The sequence below is a fragment of the Simochromis diagramma genome, unplaced genomic scaffold (genome assembly GCF_900408965.1).
Source record: "Simochromis diagramma unplaced genomic scaffold, fSimDia1.1 OVJJ01000308.1, whole genome shotgun sequence".
Lineage (NCBI taxonomy): Eukaryota > Metazoa > Chordata > Actinopteri > Cichliformes > Cichlidae > Simochromis > Simochromis diagramma.
This window is the reverse complement of record NW_024386785.1, coordinates 3,162,786-3,184,626: the sequence shown is the minus strand read 5'-3', so window position 1 is coordinate 3,184,626 and position 21,841 is coordinate 3,162,786. Positions and strand designations below refer to the sequence as shown.

Below are 21,841 nucleotides of genomic sequence, written 5' to 3'. Positions count from 1 at the left end.
AGGAAGTCCAGAGCTGTAAAAGTACAGAGAGAGAGAGAGAGAGAGAGAAGGCGATGAAGGAGGGCTGATGATGATGATGATGCGTCTCTGACGAGGCGCGAGGGTAGCAGAGAGCGGTGGAGGGAGGAGGACACAGAGCAGGAGAGAGAGGCTGAGGCAGCACTGGATCTCCGCTCGGCTCTCCCTCCCTCCCTCCCTCTCTCCGGTCTCCTCCCGGTGGTTGTTGTTGTTGTTGTTGCCGCCGCGTTGATCAACAGCAGCAACGATGTGGTGCATCAACTGCGCCTCGGACAAAACGCCCGCGATCCTGCACAACAAGCTGCTGTACTGGTAAGAAACAAGCCGACGCGCACACACGGGCGCGCGCACAGCGGCGGACCCTCTGCGTGTTTTCCGCCCGCGGTGCCGCACTGCCGAGCAGCTGATGCTCGTGGCTGTTAATGAAACGCGACGTTATTCAGACTAACGGCGTCGTTACAGGTGATGTCACTGCCGTCACCGCTAATCACCTGTCATTTTGTGCGTGTGCGAGCGTGCGTGTGCGCCTCCTCCTGCCTACCTGTCTCTCTCTCTCCTGTCTCCCTTGGTGCATGTCTCTCTACCTTTCTGGTGTAGGTGTGTCGTTGCCGCAGCTCGTAACGTGTCAAACTTTTCACGTGAAGGAGGCGCAGACACGGCGGGGCGCGCTGAGTGGGCACAAACGGAACTCGGGCCGCTGAATTAGAAGGTTTGAAGTGATTTTCAGTGTCTCTAAAGGAGACTTTGGACCTGTTTGGGCTCAGACTCGAAGCACCGCGGTGCCCCTGATCTGCTCGTGTGGCAGCTTCATGTAATGTGCGTGGAAATCTAGACTCAGATGTGTTTTAATGACTCTCCCTCCCTCCCTCTCGCGATGAGAGGTCATTAGGAGATGAGCTCAGTTATGGGCCTCTTGTTCATCAGCTGATTGTATCCACAGAGAGCTGGGATCACCATTAGATGCAGGATCGATCCCACTGCCAGCACTTTCACGGGCGGATTATGATACAGTGGCCCTCCGGGATCACAGTAACAAAGACACCAACATTCAGCCCTGCTGTTTCTGCTCATTCTTTAACTGTTCTCGCTGTTTGCTCCTTTTCTCCTGTTGGACTCGTTTTTGTTGACATCACTTTGTTCTTGGTTAGTTTCTCTTTTGTTTTTGTGGATGTTTTTTGTTGTTTTCTTCACTTTATGGTCACATTTCTTTCATCGCGTTGTTGGTTTTGGTTCTCAGGTGTTTTCACTGAAGCCTGTTTTTGTATTTTTTTTGCGGATTTTCATAATTTTTTGGTCATTTTGAGCTTTTTTTTTAATCAGTTCTCAGGTTTTGTCAGTGACAGTGTGAAAGCACTTATTTGACATTTCTGAGCTGATTAGCTGTGGTTTGTTTTCCATTTGTGGTTGTTTTACAGTCGGTGGGTTTTGTAATGGTCTCTAGTTTTGTTTCACATCATTTTGCAGATGTTTTGCGTTTCTCTCAGTTGTTTTTTGTCAGTGGTTGTCATTTTGCTGTCGCTGTTGTTTTTTGTGGTGTTGTTGCAACTCATATTGGTTGCTGAGTATCTCACTGGTTGTTTCATATCACTTTGTTGTGGTTTTCTGATTATTTTGTGGTAAATGTGCATGTTTGTGGTTGCTTTGTGCTCAAACTGAAAGTGTTTGCGGTGGTTTTGTGGGTCTGTTCTTCATTCCTCACGGTCACTTTAACTGTGGGGCTCGTTCTGGTATCCGTCATGCACACTGTGTATGTTTGTTTGCAGCCAGCAGCACCCAAGTGGTTTGTTTTGATTTTATTTTCACATGAAGATGTAAAAACAGGAAGGATTAAATCAATAAATTCAGTTCTCTTGAAGCATGCAGGCCTCCTGTGCATAGAAGGTTTAATGTGATATTATTTTGAGAGACATCTTAGGGGACCAGTTATTGGATGTTTGTGTTGATAATGTCAGAAAATAACCTCAATGAAGGAGGGCTAATTTCACAGTTACCACCAATCACTGCAAACAGCACATTTAGCAGCATCTAGGGTTTTGTGCTGTAGAGAATTTAGACTGACAGCCGTAGTTATGAGGATGAACAATAAACGTGTGCGATAAAAACACTACGGAGAACAAACGAGCACTGAAACACAATCTGCCCTCATCTCTCTGAAACGCCTTAACAACTGAGGCTGAACGCATTATGTGAACCTTTAAAAACATCTTCGTGTCTGTTGGTTGTGGTGCCTGCAACAGCTGGCCTGGTGTCACACTAAAGGCAGTGATGGATTGTGGGATATTCTGGGCTCTGAAGCGTGCGAGGAGAGAAGTGTGTGCTGCTGTTTTTCAGTTGTGAGTCGGTCTGACGGGCCGTATAGTTGTGCACTACAGAGGGTTTCTGTGCGCACCTTCTCTCCATCTCTGTGTGGGTTTGCTCCAGGTGCTCCAGCGTCCTCCCACAGTCATGCATGCTTGTTAGGTTCATTGGTGATTTTAAATTGGCGGTAAGTGAGGATGCGAGCGTCTGTCTCGACGTCGGACCAGGGAGCTGTCCGTGGTGCTCCCGCCTCTCGCTCAGTGTCGGCTGGGATCGGCTCCAGCTACTTGTGACACAGGACGGATGAGTGGCCGTGGACGTGTTTGTGGTGTTTGCTCCCAGTTTTTCCTTCCGCCTGTTGGTCCTTTGACATTGTAGACGCGATGTATTTTCCACTGCTGTGCCTCTACTTAAGCTGACAGAGAGATGCTGTACAGGGAAGAGTCAGAGGAAAAACCTGTGGGAGAAATCCTGACATCATTTATTCTTCAAAGAAACACCTGAAAAATTGCAAAGCTATGATTTATTGCCAGGTTCAAACTCTGGAGGCAGCTGTTTTTTGAATCTTCCGGTGTAGCCAGGATCAGCCTTTGAGCTAATATCCGCTTCTTATTTCAGTGTTTCACTTATTGGCCCCCAGGCAGTCATTAATGTTAGTCATGACCTTCATTACACCGCTGGGAAGCAAGTAAATGAGGCTGACTTACAGAAACCAGTGGGCCCTCCTCTACAGCTCTAAGTCCGACTGTACTGAGTTTGAAAAAGTCTAAAAGAGGCAAGACAGTGGACACATTAGTGGGACAGGATTGTCTGTCCTTCAACAATTTCTCTTTTCTCCTAAAAACATCGTTTATGCACTTTCTCTGTTTAAAGTGGTTCAGAAATGTTGCTTCCATGACTTTTATGTAAAAGTGAGAAAGGTCACACATTTTTATTTTTCCCGTCTTTGGGCTGTATACATACGTTGAGAGTCCGGTGCTCGTCCTTCCTCTCCCTCTCTTGTCATACAAGGTTGTGGGTTAATCTGCTTCAGTAATGAGTTTGCTGTCGGCACAAATCAGACGACCGTTGTTTTGACATTTTCCTCTCTGACCTCACACTCTCGCTGCGATCCTGCTAACAGACGGTCTGTCTGTCTGTCGGACACCTTTCTCCCACAGACAGACGTTAAGATCCACAGTTTGAATCATGTGACAGTCACAGTGAGTGTAATCACAGACATCAGCTGTTTATAGCGACAGCGCACAGAGCAGCTTTTTTTATTTAACGCCTTTAACAGTTGTTATGATCCATACGCTGAAGTTACACAGGAAAAATAATACAAAGAAACCAACTGAACAAATCATTCTTGGTTTACATGAACAGTCTTAAAACATTGCAGCACCAGACCAGCGACCTCTAATGATGAGATTTGAGAAATAAAATTCCCCTCTCATCCCTGTGAGCGGTCAAGCTCGGGTCCTCCAAGCTCGGAGGCCTGGGAGCTTGAGGGTCCTGCAGTATCTTAGCTGTTCCCAGGACTGCGCTCTTCTGGACAGAGATCTCCGAGGTTGTTCCCGGGATCTGCTGGAGCCACTCGCCTAGTTTGGGAGTCACCGCACCGAGTGCTCCGATTACCACGGGGACCACCGTCACCTTCACCCTCCACATCTTCTCGAGCTCTTGGTATTTCTCAAGCTTTACATGCTCCTTCTTCCTGATGTTGCTGTCGTTCAGTATCACTACAGCCGTCTTTTTCTGCTTGTCCACCACTACTCTGTCCAGTTGTTTAGTCATCACCAGTTTGTCCATCTGTATCTGGAAGTCTCACAGAGACTTAGAGCTGCTGGAGGTTTCTAGAAAGAATCATCTTTTTGCAACACTGACACCAGCTGGAAACACTGTGAAGCAAAAACATGCACAACATGAAATAAAGTAAAGCATGGATTGTTTTTCCACAGTCGGGTGAAGTCGGAGGACACTGGCGGTGTTGTTTTTGTCAGAACAGATGTGCGCTGTTCTCAGAGTAGGACTGTGTTTAATCGCTGCATCATTCGTGTATTTTTGCTCCTTTCAGGAACTCTTAGCGAGACATTGGAGCCGCGGTTTTGTGTTGTTGCTGATCTAAGAATCCACGACGTAGCTTCGTTCCAGTACCATAGAGAAGTCGTGTTCGTCCTGGCAGCACAGGTGGGAATCCGGCCCTCAGCCCCAGCAGTGCTGCGCTTCATTAGTTCTCTGCTCTGCCAGTGGGAGTGTTGAGGAAGAAAAGACATAAACTGAGTCATGCAGGCTGTTGGAGGAGTGTTGCTGAAGGAGTTGACTCAGCGGCATTGTTGCTTTAATCCCATGAGGAGCGAGGCTGTTGCCTGGAAACCTCCGAGCTGATTTTGACCCGACTCCTCGCTCAGGCTTTCTGGGACACGCTCGGGCTGTAAGGCCTGTGAGAAACGCCGAGCGGGACGGACGCTGCAGGGCGAAGGATCCTACAGGCTGCTGCGCTCGTTACAGACATTATTATCCTGTGTAAGAGGGAACATACTGAGGACTTGGCTCCTGTTTGAGCCTTACATGCAGCAGAGCAGAGGATGCAAAGCTTAAAGACAAGATATTAAATGTGAATGGTGCATCCTCTGGGGAGCAGGAAGGTGATGTGTTAATATGTATGATGATATTTTAGGCTCTGACTTTTGATGCTACGGGTAACAATCAATCCTTCAGGGACCCTGAATATCAACAGTGAATTCATTATGGTCTGGACGGGTTTTGTGCTTTGAGTCCATGCCTGTGGGAAACCATCCTCAGGTATACTTGCTGTATTATGTTTGTTCTTTATTTAGCTGCTATTTAACCAGAAAATGAAATCTCTCTTTGGAGACACTGAAAGACCGATTTTAGAAAAACAAAAAACAAAAGAACAAAACCCAACTATTTCTATTATAATCGAAACCTTCCTCAGACATTTTGGTCCACACTGACCTGTGAGCGTCACACATGCCTGACACCATCTCCCGCTCCACCACGTCCCAAAGGTGCTCTGCTGGATGGAAATCTGATGACCCTACAGGCCGTTTGAGTGCAGAGAACTGATTTTCATTTTCAAGAAAGCAGTTTGAGATAATGTGAGATTTGTGAAACATCCTGCTGTAATGAGGCATCGGTGGGAGGATAGAAAACAGTACAGTGTGCTAAAAAGTTACCGCCCACACGATTACACCAACATGAGCCTGATACAAAGCTGGATGGTTTCATGTTGTTTCGGTCAAACCCTAATTTGAATGTCATAGCAGAACTCGAGCTCCCAGTGGGGTCTCCTGCTGCTGGAGCCCATCTGCCAGGTTTGACATGTTTTGCATCCAAAGATGCTCTTCTGCACATCTTGTGTTCAATAAGTGGTCACATGACTTACTGTGTCCTTCCTTTCAGCTTCAAGCAGTCTGCCCTTTCACCTCTGACCTCTGAGATCAACAAAGATCTGCTGTGCATGGATGTTTTCTCTTTTTCACACCGTTGCCTGTAACCTTAGAGATAACTGTGTGGGACGATTGTGAAATCAGAGCAGCTCGTCTGGCATCGACGACCATACCAGTGTTCAGAGTCACTAAAATCAAGTTTCTGCCTCGTTCTGATGCTCGATTTGAACTTCAGCAGGTCGTCTTTACCACGTCTACGTGCCTAAATGCACTGATTTGCTGGTTGCCTGTTCCTGAGCAGCTGAGCAGGTGTAACTAGCACACAGAGAATATGTTGTTTAAGAAAAGCAGGACATCAGTGGAACAGCTGCTGTCAGTTAGGGCACATCACCAGTTTAGAGAAACATCCTGCCATACTACAGGAGGGAAGAACGACAGTTGTATAACCTGGAGGGAATAAAAATTTCTCTTTTACTCTCATGTTGATTTTCTGTTTATGATGCAGCTTTTGTTTTTAACCTTGATCTCAGTAGATCCGAGATGAAAACAGGAAGAAGGAAATAAAGTTTGTTGTAATTAGATTTTTCAAAGCTTCTTTTGATTTTGACTCACGTGTTGACGTCATGTCCAAAGCAGCGAGGTTTACACGTTGGCTGGTTTGTTAGGGCCGTAAATAAAGCTTTGAAGAAGCATCAGCAGCTCTTACAAGATGGCTTCTAGTTTAACAACCCGGGAACGAGTGGTCAGGATATTCATTCCACTGGAACGAGTTTAATTCCACTGCCATTCATAGTAGGAATCAAAAGATCAATAGGTAGAAGAAGCCGTCTGTGTTCAGGCTTTTGGGTTTCAGCGGGTTGGGTTCAGTATAAACTGATGGAACATTTAAGTTTGGATTTCTGACTCTCAGATCACGCGTCAGGTTTCTGAGGATTTCTCTCACCTTCTCACAGCTGTCTGAACATGAGTCACAGAGCGTGATTCTACACTGTTCGTCCAACAGGAACCTCCAACTCTCAGGTTCTCTTCAAAAGAGCCTCTCTCTTCACATCAGTCATCACTCTGTCGACGTGTTTCTGTAGTGATAATCAGTCACAGTGGAAATCTTTTTTAAGAGTATGGAAAGGGTACAGCTTGGATTTGGGGTCACGAGGGTGATCTCACTGCCAACACCTCAAATGCTGCTGATTGGTCGAGACCCCTGAGGTCCCATTTTAGCTGCGTACCCCTTGAGTCACGCTAAAATGCTGAGCTCGAGGAGCCGGTTGCAAATGGGAGCAAGTTTTCTTTCTAAGATGGCATTAAAGTGAAAAAGTGCACTGTTTGTCAGTTCAATGCAAAGAGATCCAAAATTATCAGCTTACTCAGGACATGATCTCCATGTGCACAGGCCTAACAGGCTAAACACCCCAACCAGACATCCCTGCGTGCTCCACCACCTCCACCTTTGGTTCTTTTAGGTTTTCGTCTTCATTGTATATGAAGTTCCCTGAAAGTTGGTTCACCGTGTTACATAATCAAGATTATGTATTGCTGCTATAATCAAACCTGCCTGACTTGACATCTCTGCTGACAGATCCAAAAAGCTGGAAAATGTCCTAATGATGGAAACAGTGGAAATAATGGACAGCAGAGGCCTGAGGTCATCACAGTCTCGATGTGTTGGATAGGAGAGTGTTTTTGGCAGCTTCAGTCTTTCTCTCTGCTTCTCCTGTTTCCTCAGACAGACTGAGACATGATGCAGCAAAATGCTAACTACCCTGCACTGTACAGTGTGTGTGTGTGTGTGTGTGCGTGCAGGGCTGTGGGTGGATGATCAGGGCTTATTATGTCTGCTCAGCTCAGATCCTATGCACACACACCGACCAGCTTTACTGCAGCAGAAGAGGAGAGATGGGCTCACATAAACAGCCCGCACTGCTACAACTGTGGCTTGTAAAATGTGTGTGTGAGAGCGAGAGAGGGAGATTAATCAGTGTTTTGTGCTCTGCAGTATTTTGTGGGCTTCAAACACCCCCAGAACAGCCAGAAGGTGCTCAGATGTGTGTTTGTGTGTTTAAATATAGTGAGAAAATAATTGGCTAAGCATGACGGCAGCAGTTAGCCTGAAATTAACACCCGCCAACCCTCCAAGTGCAGGTAAAACTGAACTAACGTTGCAGGAAACATGACTGAATCAGAGTCTAAATATTCCTACAGTCTGTCGCTGCAGTTCCCATAAACACGATGCTGCACCTCTCTGCTTCTGAGAGCCACGTATAAGGTTTCAGTTTAAGCTTCTAGCTGGCCGTCAGCATCGCGCATCACACGTGGATGGATTATTGGAAGGGCGTAGACCCCTGAAGAAGGAGGGCCAGTAGGTTTCTGAGCAAGTTAAACAGTTCTTGTTGTAAAGAAACGACGCAAGGAAACAAAGTAACCAAATTGGCTTCAAAACGCTACAACAACACTTTGTAACTCATTTACTGCTATTGATCCAGATGCTGCTGGCGTCTTCAGCCCCTGGTTTGGTGCTAAAAGCTACATGGTTACTTTTAAGAAAACTTGGTGCCAAAGGGTCATTTAAAAGCATTTGTTTCAGGCATGTGGCTGAACCTGGCATCTCCATTTCACTTAGTCCTCCATTGCTGAAATGTTTTCACACATGAGAACAGTGTTGACAGGGTTGAGAGACTCGGGTCATCGTGTGTTACATTGTGTGCAGGTGTGGGTGGACGGAGAAGGTCAAATTTAAAGTTGTGCGTAATTCTTTTTGTTCTGCTGCTGTAACACTAACGGCTCATTATGTGGTGGTTTGAAACACTCACAGAGGAGGGGACAGGAGGACACTGTGGGGTCAATTATTTCCCACGTGTTTCACCAAAATAACGTTCATATAGTTATAAGTAGGAGAGCAGTAAGTCGTAACTCGTTTACGATGATTTAACCTGCCTACACATATCTGCTAATATGGTTACCATCTGTGTTTGTAATGACTAAAATGGTTAATGAGCACATTGGCAAACTTAACAGTTTTAGCTTTTGTCTTAAAGTCTCCTTTGTTTGCGTCCACTGGGTCTCATGTAGCACTCAGCAGGAGTGTGCCTGCGTCAGATGCTTTCACACTGCTTAAATATCCCGTTTGGTTCAGACGTCCTTGCTGCCTGCAGTGGAACAGGAAGCTTGTTACCTGAGACTGAGTTTCATTTAACAGCTGACTCTGCGGTTGATTGAAGCTGCCACTGTGACCCAAGCAGGTCATCAATGAGTGGCCCAAACACTTAAGGGTTAACCCTGTGGATAGTGATCGCTCGTATCAAAGGCGAACGCTCAGGCTGCAGACGGCTCCAAACATGTTTCCTGCAGGGGTTTTTTCTACTGTTGGATTTGTGTGACATCATAGAAAGGGGACATCCTTATATGGTCATCTCAGGTAACTAGCCCAGAAGCCTCGCCCACCTGATGCTCAAAACTGGATTAAAGGGGGAGGAGCTTGTTTCAGACAGAGGATACATTGAGGGCTGAGTACAAGATGAACTTAATTCAATAACTGTGGCTAATACGAGGCTGCTCTCAAAGAGAACAAGTATTAAAACTGTGGCTGGAAATGAGAAGCATAGCTCTGCTTTGCTTCCTTATTGTTTCCTCATAAACAGACTGTGTGTCAGCCGTGTGCACACTTAAATGCAGATGGGCACCGAAGGCTCATTTCCCCAATGACCAGCGCTGACCATTAGCCGTTAGTGCTGATAGCTCTTCATTTATTTATTCTTCTTGGGTGCTTGTGTTGAAACGATAGCTGTTGTCCCCAGAGTTGCATCAAAAGGAGGAAAGCTGCTTTTATCAGAACCCAACGCCACCACAGTTTGGTAATATTGGGTTTTAAAGTCATCAATCACCTTTCAAATTAGGGACGTGAATTGATGTGATTCCATTATCGATCTCACTTCCTTCATTTGGAGAGTCACCAGCATCTCTAAGCAGTATATCAAAGACATCCAGTTGTACAGAACGGTTCCTGATTCCTGTTCCAAATACACACAGATCCAAACTCAAGGATGTCGTCTGCAGTCATTCAGGTGCGTGGGACTCCCAGCATGGCTGCTGGAGGCTGCTCCACCACCTGGAAGCCATTTAAAGACATTACAAAGTATGATGAGCTGCATGGGTCTCTGCCGTCCAAATGTTTTACTCCCCCACATTTTATACATAACAAACAGGTGTTAGTGATGAGTGTGTGTGGTGCGTGTCTCTGTTTGTTGGTCAGTCACACACTGGATGGTTTTAGTGAAATTAGAAAGTACGTCTGTGTCGTCACATCTGAAACAGGAGCTTTCAGGTTTTGAAACCTTTTTACTTTGAAAGGAGTCACTGTAACGTCACACAGTGTAAACTGATTACACTGAATTAGTTTAGCTCAGGTAATCATTATGTGACCTACTTTTCAGTGTGTAGCTGTCCAGGAACTGTCCCAGGATCAGTTGGGCAAACCTTCAAACGCTGACAGAGAACACTTCGAAAACTCAAAAAGGAAAATTAGGCCATGTTTGGAAACAGGAGAGAATCCACTAACTGCTGCTTTTGTCTTACATCCACAATATTTCTGGATCTGTTTGCATCGACTTTTATTCTTACTTGATACCAAAAGCTATTTCAGTTTTCTTTAGTTGGACCAAATGTTTCCAGTGACTGATGTCCTGAGAACGTGTTATTACGGAACCGCTCGTGATATTTTTATAGGCTTTCATGGTCTCAGCTGGAATGTTCTCATTGTTTGTTTGCTGTGATTTAGCCCCATGTGAATTGAATTAAACTGGTTTCTGACCGACATATAAAAACATAAAATAATTAAAATAACTGACTGTAACCTGACAGCCTCAGTCATTACCAATCAGAACATTTCTCCATCGTTTAAAATTCGTTGTGTCAGGATCATCCTCTCTACTTTCTCATATAGAACTATTGGCCATCAGTACTGGACAATGAAAACTCCACAATTTCTCCCATTAACTTGCATGATGATGAGCATCATCTATCATCTATGCTGATTATATTCTTTTAAACATTTCTCCACAAACATCAGCCCCCCAGTCTGAGCTGAGCTGGAGCGCGTTGGAGCTGGACAGTAGAAGTCTAAGAACGGAGCCTTGTGGAGCTCCACATGTTTGTCACTGAAAGTTAACAGGAAATGCTGATATGAATGAGAGAAATTTGGGCAGAAAACTGTAAAATATAAAATATACTGATCAGCTTTACCGGTTCAGCGTAAAATTAAGAAATAAAATGCATTTTGTTATAGTAACAACTTCAGAATCAGGCGACAACCTAAAGTGGAAACGGACACCAGTGTCCAAATATAAGAACGCTAATTGTTCAGTTGCTACAGATAACAAATCGCTCATAACGCACACGAGCTGCGACACAGCAAATAAGCTCCAGTAAATCATTCATGCACAATGCAACAGATGCTATTGTCCAGTTTTTTAAACAGTTTTCTGTTTCTTTGACGTTTGAGTGAACTTTCATCGTGTGTTTAGCACCTCGAGTCTCTATTGTTGTGTCTCAGTATCATATAAATAAACCTGAGAATAAGCACCATCATCTGTTTTATGTCCATGAAATTATTGGTATTATTTATTTAACAGCAACATTGGTTTGCTAATTCAATCTGCAGAATTTTACATACAAAGTTACAGACTTGAGGCTTTATCCTAAAATCACAGGTCATTTTTAATATTTGTCTTATTTTTGATTAAAGTGTAAAAGGTATCAGAACAAGTGGTCAGATTTTTATGATTCATCTGATCTGAGCTGATGTTTAGTGGTTTATATGGTGATTGGACTTTAGTTCATATCACTGGTTTGACTGGTTGCAGAGAAAAACCTGTAAGCCTGCCTTCAGTTTACATGCTGGACGTGATAGAAGTGCTGAATTTTCCATCCTATCAGATACACGGCAAAAAATCCCGGAAACTCTGCAGGACATATGTAATTACAGGAAGTGAAAACCGTGGGTTCAAAAGGGTTAATGAATGAACTGGTGCGTGCTTTGACCGAGTGCTGGTTTCCTCTGTAATTAGTGGCACTTTCCTCTACGGGAACTGTGGAAATTGGACTTGCATATCAGTTTTCAGATTCTTTGGAAATAAAAAGGAGACTGTGACCCATAAAATACAGCGATAATGATGTATCCGAAAGGTTGAGTGCAACATTATAGATTTGACATTATTTTGTCAAACACATAATTAAATAATGACTCTGAGATGTCCTGTTATTGAGCGGAACGTTTACCTTTTACTGCTGGTAATGATTCACCGAGCGTTTTACAGAATAGGAGCGCTTATAGCGACAATTGCACGAGAGATTTGTGGTAATCGATCTGAATCTGTGTTTTTTTTCTTCTATGACTCATCACCGTTAAAAACACGCTCACTTTCTCACCTGAAATTCATCTGACTGTCAGCTCAGGAATAGACCCGAGAATCACGCCCATGACTTTTGTGCTGTGCTTAACTTAAGTCAGTGGAGGATTTTGCAGAGACCCTCTCCTGATAGAAAACTGAACTATGAGCTTCCAGGTGAAATATTTCATGACATCAAATGTTTTCTGGACCACAGCAACCTATTTTGTGCTGTTTTTTGCGAGCTTCAGCCATTTCGAGCTGTGAAGGCAGGATTAGTGCAGGCAGTGAGCAGTTTTCATCATCTAGCAGCTCAGCACCACCTGCATCAACCAGTCACCTGCAGCGCCGAGTAAATTCATTTACATTTAGAATGACACACAGTACTTTTAGTTCTTGGACAGCTTTCCAAGAAAATAATAAAGACCACTAAACCTGTACAAAGCAAACCCAAGATCCTGGATTTGTTCACCTTCAAAATAAAAGTTGTACCTTACCATCAAAACATGTTTCAAGTGACACAACTTTTGGTTTGAAAGCGAGCAGTTTGTCTTCTTACGGTTTGCACGACTACTTAGCGAGGAGTTAGTGAGTGTTTGCAGACATGCTGCCATCTTCCACTCCAGCCATGGCTCAAGCTATAGTAGTGCACCTTCTCTGTGACCAGCTTCACCCTGGACTCTTTTTTCCTCAGCAACCACAAGCAGCCGGGGTCACTGACCGGTCTCTGCATATTAAAAAACTGCTACACTACGAAGCAATGACCGGGGTTAGTTAAAGTGTATTATGACATCATTTCCTCTGTATCAGAGTAGAGACCTGATTCCTTTGGATTCAAGAGACAAGACATCCTCTCTACTTTTAAGATTAAGTTTCAAACTGTTATGCTCATCTTGCCGTGTTTCCTCTCAACAGCCAGCCAGTGATTGGCTGCTTCTGCTCCAGGTTAAAAGGAAGTTCTTTCTTCCTACTGTTGCCGTGTGTTGTTGAGGAGGCGTATGACTGTCGAGGTTCTCTCTTTTCGATGTTGGGTTTTTACCCTGCCATCTTTAAGGTGAATTGGTGGTATATAATTAAGGTTTTTGTGTCACGGTTCGATACACGAAATAACAATTAATTTAGTGATGTAAAAAGTTCCCGAACCTTCACAAAAGATCACCGCCAGGCAGGAACCTTTCAGAGAGTGAAACGTCTCCCTGGAGTTTAATTTCGATGCTGCTGTGAAACATCTCCACGTCATTCATATCCACAGAAGTCACCACGGCAACGTGCGTGGCTGAAACGCGAAGCCGACGCCTGATTGAACCTGATACAGCTGTGTAGGTTGTTTGGGGGAATTCACAGCAATAAAAATAATTTCAAAGGTATGAAAACAGCTCCTAGCAACTGTAAGCCACCTCTCGAGCAGATATCATTTTTATCACAAAATCAATAAACAAACACAGAGTTGGAAGTGGAATAAAACACTTCCATCAGAGTTAAATCAAAGCACGGGCCAGTCCATCATCTCAACCTTCTCTAAGCGTGTCCACTTTTTCGTCTCCTCATCCCTCAATATCTGTCCTCCATTTTCCCTCCAGCGTTTACAATCCTGTCACCACATCCTGCTTGTTAACGTCCTCTTTGTTTTTCCTTCTAATCATCTAAACAACCTCTTCTTCATGCCCCTCCTCCTTATCCGTCCTGTCCTGCCTCCATCCTGCCTTTTCTTTGCCCCTCCTTCATCATCATCATCATGCTTCTTTAACCTCCTGCCATAATACTCCCTTTCTCCTCCTCTTATTTTTTTCTTCTCATCCCTGTCCTCCTAAAATCCAGCCCCTGAGTCTCTTTCCTCTCCCTATTTTTTTCCCTTGTTGGTGCTTTTGAATCTCTGGCCTCCCCCTTCCTCTTTCCTACCCATCCTCTTCTTCGTTCTGGCCAACGCCCTTCATCGGCACAAACAGAGGATTGTTTTGAGGCTCAGCCATCAGTCGGTGGCGTCTGGTGGCTTCCTGCAGCAGGCAGCGGCAGCAGCGTGTGCAGCCGGTGACCCGCAGTGACTCTGCTGAATAGATGCAGGTAGTGTTTTGGCAACAGTGCCACTTGTGAACAGAAGACAGAGAGAGTAGTTATTTTTAGCAGCACCGAGGATCAGTCGACAAAGTGGCCAACACACGTCAACAACACGAGCGATGCCACAAAAAAAAACACCACCAGAGCAAAAAGACATGACAACCTGTCATCCTGTGGAGCGTTTCCATTTTAAGTCCAGCATATTCACCGTCAGGCTGAACAGAGAAAAGCAGGAGCAAACGTGAGGAGACGAACACAATAGGTACGAAAGTAGATGTGAGTCATGTGACGTGGCCTTCTGTCACCTGATCTCCACCCAGCTGAATAAAAACAACGTGTCGAGGGCTTTTTGGACCCGCCCCTGTCATTAGAAGCACTCTGAATCAAGACGACGTTTGGAGTGGCTGCTGTGGAAACTAAACTAAAATAATGCTGTTTTGGTTGTTCTGATGATGAATTCTTATTATTATTCTGCTTCGTTTTTTTGTTTTTCTGCCATATAGATGCCGTGGATGGATATTTATAGTGAAAATGGCAAATTATGCCTGTATGACGAAGCTCAGGCTTAATAGACTGTATGGGAAAGATGGATATAACACAAAGATCAGAAAAAGTGCACATTATGGCTGTATTATTTTTAATAGCCAGCAGGGGGCAGCTTCTCTGGTTGTGAGAAGCAGCCAGGTTGTTTCTGATAGGATGAACCGACTTCACCGCAGCCAAATCTTTGGGTTTGTTGCCTCAGTCGCAGGTTTCAGCTCTTGTGGTGTCGACTTTGTTAAAGACGGCCCCGTTAGAGTCCAGAAGGATAACCAAGCAGGTTGTGCTACTGTTTCAGTTTCACAGTCTGATCTGCATCATGCTGAGGCTCCAAGAATAGGACTCCCCAAAACAGCGGACGGTCTCATAGTGACTAAGACCATGTTTGCGGCAGTCTGTGTGATGTCACGGAGACCACGTGTCCCTGACATGGTCATCAGCAGCTTGTGCTGGGAGCTGACTGAGTGTTTAGAGGAGCTTTTGGCTCACAGGGATTGCTGTACACACATTGGCTTCGTTATTAGCAACTTAGATGTTTAATGTGAACAGGAGATATACGACAGGAAGTAAGGAAAAGCCCACTTCACCTTCAGCCCCCGCTTTCGGTACCTTTTCCTGTTCTTCAGCTGCCGGTTGTTTAATTTTCATGCTGGTTGGATAGCAAACACTCATCTCTTCTGAGCTTATTTGAAAACCACAGGAAGTGCTGTGGTTGCCATGGCCGCACTCAGTGGCGAGCTGGATAAGTTAAACATCTGTCTGCCAGAAGAAGAGAAACGTACGTTTCTTCCTGATCTCACTCGTAGTGAAGTCTTACTTTCTCTGACCTTTGTCCTCCGAGCTGCTCGTCGTCTGTGGCGATGGTGACGTGTTGCCCTCGACTCTCTCAGCGCTCAGCTCGCAGTTTTGTTTTCTCTGCAGACAGCTCCTTTAACCGGCAGGAGGCCGTTCATCAATCTGTTCCCTCGTGATGTCACCAACCCTGTGTGTCAGATTGTTAATAAAACATGAAAAGAGCCTATTAGGGTTTCACAAATGATATCTGTTCCTGTTTGAAGGGCTGGCACATAACAGTAGGTGCATAGTGGTGAATAATTAGCCGGCTAAAACATGATAAATGCTCACCTGCCACAAATTTCCAAACAAAAACTGCAAACGCAGCATCTGCTCAGAGGCTCATTGCACAGCTAAAAACAGAGAGACTGCAGTTTGATACAGTTTCACACCCAGCAGGAACTTTTTACCCCAGCAGCCTCTGGGGGAGGTTAACAATATGAATAAATAAAATAAATAAATGTCGCTTTCAGTGTTGATCGGATGAAGTTGAGGTTTTTCGTAGTGACGGCGGTCTGTGTGAAACATAACTGTGTGGAAGCTGGAGAGAGCAGATTATTAAATGATAAAATACGATCTCATCATTTTTTAATTGCACTGATGTCTTAAATGTTCCATTTTTAAGTTGCAAAGCTATAAGTGTGCGAGGAAAACTAAAATGCTTTCAGTGTCCATTATATTTACAAGGCGTTGCAAGTTCATTCCCCATCCTGTTAATTCAGTTGAATTAAAGAGTGGCAGTTCCCATCAGCATGTATTGTAAAGTAAACGCTCTGCGCCCCATGAGAAGCACTTATCGACTGTGGGGAGGAAGAAAGTCCCTTTTAACGGGAACGCTCCTCCAGCAGAACCAGCGCTCGCCCAGCTGGGAGGTGAGACAATGACGTGAAGATGAAAACTAAAAAGGCAGAGGAGGGGCATATTGTGTGCTAATGTTTGAAATGCCTCTCAGATGGTGTAGTGACTCCTTCCTCGCCTCTGTGATCGTCTTCCTTTTGGAGTACAGGGCGAGTGATGTCCTGTTACAGTGAAAATTGTAGCAGACCTCTGCAGAAGTAAAAAATCACTCTGAACTTTCTTTGAACGCCAATTTTTTCTCAGCACTGGTCAGAAGAAGCATGCTTTTAAAGACTGCTTTACTAATCTGACATTTCTTCTTTTGTCATTTGAATTCATCCTCCTTCACACACACACAGCCGTGATTCATCCTGCTTCAGAGGGAGCAGAGGGCAACGATGCTGGACGAAAGCGAGCCAGCCAAATGATTTCAGCTGCCTCCTGAAATAGACCTCCAAACTGCTCCGCTGCACAGTCGCTCCTCGGGGCTGCCTCGTGGCTGTCGTTAAGATTAATGACGCTGGCTATAATAGTGTTGTGATATTGATTTCTATTTTTCTGTCATACCACCTTCTAATGAATGAGTGGACATAAATGAGATCGCTGTCCTGCAATAAGACCAGATGAACTTTCTGAATCCCTGAGAGGAAATCAAATTATGGCCGTGTGAGCAAAGAGCAAAGAGCAGGTAACCGAGTGGAGAACCGGCCACAGAAATATTAAAATAAAGAAGGTTTTTTGTGATGATTTAAGTTAAATCAGCTTCTTGTGTTCAGCCACATTTGTTGTGATTTGTGGCACAGACCTGAGGATGCGCTCGTCTCTGTCAGATCTGTGATCGTTTCTGCTCAGTAACGGGTCTCTCTGCTGCCTGATTATTTTTAGCTACGCTAGCAGCATGGCTCTAGGGATGGCAACGCCAGACTGAAACTCACAACAACGATTGGATGGATTTCCATGAAATTCTGTACAAATGAGGCAGCAACTAACAGTTTATTTCCATCAGTTCAAGTCAGCACAGATGAAGCTAGAAATGATTGTGATAATTAATCGCGAAATAATGGAAAATATGCATGAAAGGCTCTTAAAACCGCAGTTTATTCATCAGGATAACAAGAACGAAAGAGCCCAGCACAGAGACACAGAGCGAGCCAGCAGCTCAAACATGAAGCCGACATGGAAGCGCTAAAAACTGCAGTTCCTCTCATGGCCACTTGAGGCTCTAAAAGTGAGTAAACACATTAAAATATCCGACTGAACCACAGAAATAAACCGTTCACAGCCTGCTGCAGAGATAACCGGGCTGAAGTCTTTTACTTTTACCTCCTAATATTTCAAACCTTCCAGAATCACAGATTTATTTGATCTTTCTTTTCTTTTCTTTTCTTTTAGCTTAAACATGTTTGAGTTACAGTGGTTCAGCATTAATGCGAGTAAATAGCTACTAGTCATATATGATTAGACAATAAATCAAATCAGTCACAAACCACACAGCGTTGGCTCATCGCAGACCAGAGATGGAGGCCACATTTCATTGGATGACCGGGCAGGTCCCGCCCCCACAGGTGTGTGGCTGTGCTGTGTGGAGGTTTTCCTCTCGAGGATTTGATGCACAATAGCGCGCTGTCTATTAGCAGTGTTCTCCTCTGCATCAAACTGATTTTTGAGACATAATTTAGAAAGATATTTTCTCTACAGTGAACTTGAGATAAACACAGGAAATACTGCAAAGTCTGGTTGTCCTGGTTGCGTCTCTGCTGGTGCTACTGGTGGCCTCTTCGATTTGACCCCAGCTCCGACAGCTGCTGTTTGCTGAGCTTGACTTCAGCTTCTTTAGGTCACTTCAGGAGAATCTTCCACGTTTATGCTGGAGTTAGAGGAGTGGATGCTTCGACTGGCCGATAGCTGACTGGAGTCACTGAACCGTGGACATGTTTGTGCAGTTGGAGGTCTGGATGGTTTCTGGATGCAGTTTGATAACCAAGCTTGCACAAACCTAGCGCTCTACCCTCTCATCCAATGCAGAGTCAGAGGGATTATGTCCATCTTTGCTATACAGACTCTGAGATTCATGATTGCTGTAAGGTCACTGCGCCGCTTTCACCGTTAGTGTGAAGGTCTTTATGGTCCCCGGAGGATGAACCCTAGTGTTCACCAGAGATTCATTCCAGTTCCACACAGAGGTTTGTCGTCCTGGTTTTCTGTGAATATCTGAACAAAAATGGCAGAAAACCAACGCTAAACCCAGATTTACTCCATATTTTGAACCATCACATGACAATTCAGTTTGTTTTAGACGTCACTGCAGCACCTTTCATTTATTTGCCCCTGGTAGCAGAAAACCTCCATCATGTTGTGATTTTCCCATTAAGCTCTCTTGGACATATGTTTAAGTGGAGGCCTTTTCTCTCCTGCTCTGCCGATGAAAGGCGACTCATTGAAAAGCAGAGATTCTATTCTTATTAAGAATGTAGTTTTATCTGCAGTGTAAATAGAGCCGCAGATCTTGGAGGGCTTCATTGTTCATTAAGCCAACAGGCAGTAATGGTTTATTTGGTGTGTATGTTTTCAGAGCAGCTCTGCTTCAGTCTGCAAGAATAAAATGTTAATGCTTTGTTTGCTGATAAGTAAATCTGCAGAGGGAGAGATAACAGCCTATTACAGGGGAATTAAAAAACGAGACTGCGAGTTTTTATTTGTGCCTCGCTTGAGAAGTACTTTTCATTCTTAATCACGGACACAGCAGTTCACAAAGCAAAGGTCCAGGTTGATTATTCACCTCTGCACTCCCTGGTTAGGACACTCGTGAAACAGCTGGAAGCCTAGGGCCTTAACTGGACCTTGAGGAGAAATTATTTAGCTGCTTTGAAGGTCAAAATTCACTCGGAACCAAAGACTGTATATAAAAGAAGGAGGTTGTTTTAAATCTGCATTTGTACAAATGGCCAGCAGGGGGTGAAATGTGTGGTTGCCAGAAAAACGACCTCACTGCTTCCAGGAACTGTTAACACAGTTAAAACAGCAACACAGAAACAAATAAGAACCAGACAAACCTGATCAAACAGTGGATATTACGACAGGTAGAACACACTAATAAATCCATGAATCGTGAGTCAATAGTAGGAATATCAGCAGCCGCGCTGCTTTGATTGCTAACCTCAGTTCCACAGCTGTCTGGCTCTAACAGAAAACTTCTTATTTTCTTTTGCAATAAACAAATCTGTCATGTAAGACGCAGCAAACCCATGTAAGGTTTAAAAGTGGTTAATAAGAGCTTTAAATGAAGTGCCCACCCAGCAGGTTGCCAGTGTGGTGAATCTGAATGGGCACTGTCTAACAGTTGAGCTCTGGGTGTGATTGGTCACATGTCACATGTCCAGTCTCAGGACTGCAGGATGGTGGGTGTGACGTCAGGGTGGCTACAGCTATCTTTTGTTTACAGGCTTTGATCCAGATGACAGTAGATCTGGAAAATTAAAACTGTTTATTTAAATATTGAGTTTTTCTTCTGTATTATTTGCTGCATGTCTTCCATCCCAGCCTTGTTCTGCCTGGAGCCTCGTCTTATACTAAGCTGCTTATATTCTGCAATTGTTGTTTTGTAATGGCCTATTCAGATGTCAGTGCATAAACCCCACATTCTACCTCAGGCCCCGTCACCATCTTCAGTCAGCTCAAGCAGTTATATAACCGAGGCTGACAGTGCAACCACATGCTGAGCGGGATCCTTTTATTTTTACAGTTTTTCTACACGAGTTGATCTAAGTGTTTTCACTGGGATAACGTGATCTCTTTGACTTTGATTCCTCCTGCGTCAGCCGACGCCCAGGGGAGCAGCAGTGCTGTAGGACGGAGATGTTTTCAAGATGTCAAACTTCATCCCGCTGTAGAAGGCATCGTGTGTAACAACATCTGGATACAGAAACAGCAAATATACAGTCAAAGGAAGGTGCGGTCCTTTCATTCATTAAAACAATACAAGTCTTTTTCTTAATGACAGCATCTTGGCTCAAGCTGCCTGGAAGATATCAGTGTGAGCGATACGTGCTTCTTCTCCATTTCCATCTGGCACCATCCTCTGTCACTTTGGCAGGTTTACAGATGTGCACAGCTGGGCAGCAGAAAGAGCTGCTTCTATCGATCAGCTCTCGACGTCTGGACGTCTGCAACACCTGATATCATTTCCTCCACGACTTTCTAGCATACAAGATAAAAAATCTAAAATGTTCTTCAGTGTTTCCTGTAGTTTAGGCCTGATGAGTGAAGGGACAGTATGCTATGGTCAGCACTCTGTGGGCTTCAAAGCTTCAAATTTAACTGGGATTCATGAGGTGACATTTTCCAGAATCTTTAATTGTTGGTATGTCTAAGCCAGGGCTGATGGTTTGACCTTGCTTCCCCTCCTGAGAAATGCTCTGGAGATGCTTCGTGTCCTCTGAGGCCATGGCTTCTTCTGACGGAGCTTATGCTCTATATTTAGTAGCTTCTGTGTTAGTGATGAAGTTCACTTCACATCCTGCTTTGGATCTAACTGATCAGGTGTCCAGAGGCCGTTCCAGTGTTAGAACCTCTCAGCCTGACATAGAGATGGCTCGTTCTAGCTGAGGATAATAATCCGACTGCAGACTCTTTCACTTAGTTCTGACTCTCAGTCTTCTGCCATCAAAATAATGTTTAGTCTGCAATGTTCTGCTGCAAACTTGAGGCACAAGTGTATTTCTAATCAGTACCAATCCTGCAGGTCTGTCGAGAAGAACGAGCTGCAACGGAAGCAAATCTGGCCTGAACGAAGGATGTGAGCCTATTAACATCCTCCATGCCATCAGCTAAATAACAAATCGAATCCATCAAATCCTTTGATAGGAAGCAGAAACTGAAAACTTTGACCTCACACGGGTCACGGGATTTATGCCTTTCACGTCTCTACAAGTGTTCAAAATAGGGTGAAAGTTCTGTTATATTCTCAAGATAACGATCATCGTCTGTCCAGAGCATTTGGATTTCAGGGGACGTACCCACGAGGGACGGGTCACAGCTACTTCAGCTGTGTGTTCAGTCACACACCACAAGTACTGATCCATATTTCTATTGATTCCTCTCAGTTTCAATAAAAGATAAAGGCGGCAGAGTGAAATTTGCAGCTGCTTATGCATCCATCATCTTCGGGCTGAAGTCGATGATGAGAGACTATTTTTTTAGCACTGGTTTGACCAAATGTCCAGGAGCCATTACTCATCATGACACAGTGGAGAGGCTGAAGCTCTGGCAGCCTGATGGATGGTTAAAGGTCAGCTGAAGGACGGAGACCTTCATATACTGAAGGAAAAACATGTCACCACTCATCCTGCTGCTGATTCTGGACACTGAAGCTGTTTTAATTCATAAAACAACACCTCCGTCCATCTGTTTTTCCCATCATGCTTGGCAGGGTCAGTACAGCAGCCTGAGAATAGTCCAGATAAGTATTCCCTGCATTCAGTTTCACAG

At 44.5% G+C, this 21,841-nt stretch overlaps 2 protein-coding genes and 1 long non-coding RNA gene across 3 annotated transcripts in view; 2 read left to right on the top strand and 1 right to left on the bottom strand.

The window, feature by feature from the left end:
- The window catches only part of LOC120728121 (neural cell adhesion molecule L1.1-like), a 589,469-nt gene that overhangs the window by 352,740 nt on the left and 214,888 nt on the right, over nt 1-21,841 (bottom strand). The gene's annotated exons all lie outside the window — the stretch shown is intronic.
- LOC120727956 (IQ motif and SEC7 domain-containing protein 1-like) overlaps nt 1-21,841 on the top strand; it is a 169,793-nt gene that overhangs the window by 100,550 nt on the left and 47,402 nt on the right. The gene's annotated exons all lie outside the window — the stretch shown is intronic.
- LOC120728148 lies at nt 350-20,375 on the top strand. The gene is made up of 2 exons (XR_005694652.1): nt 350-1,161; nt 4,373-20,375. It is a non-coding gene; the product is annotated as an uncharacterized LOC120728148 (long non-coding RNA).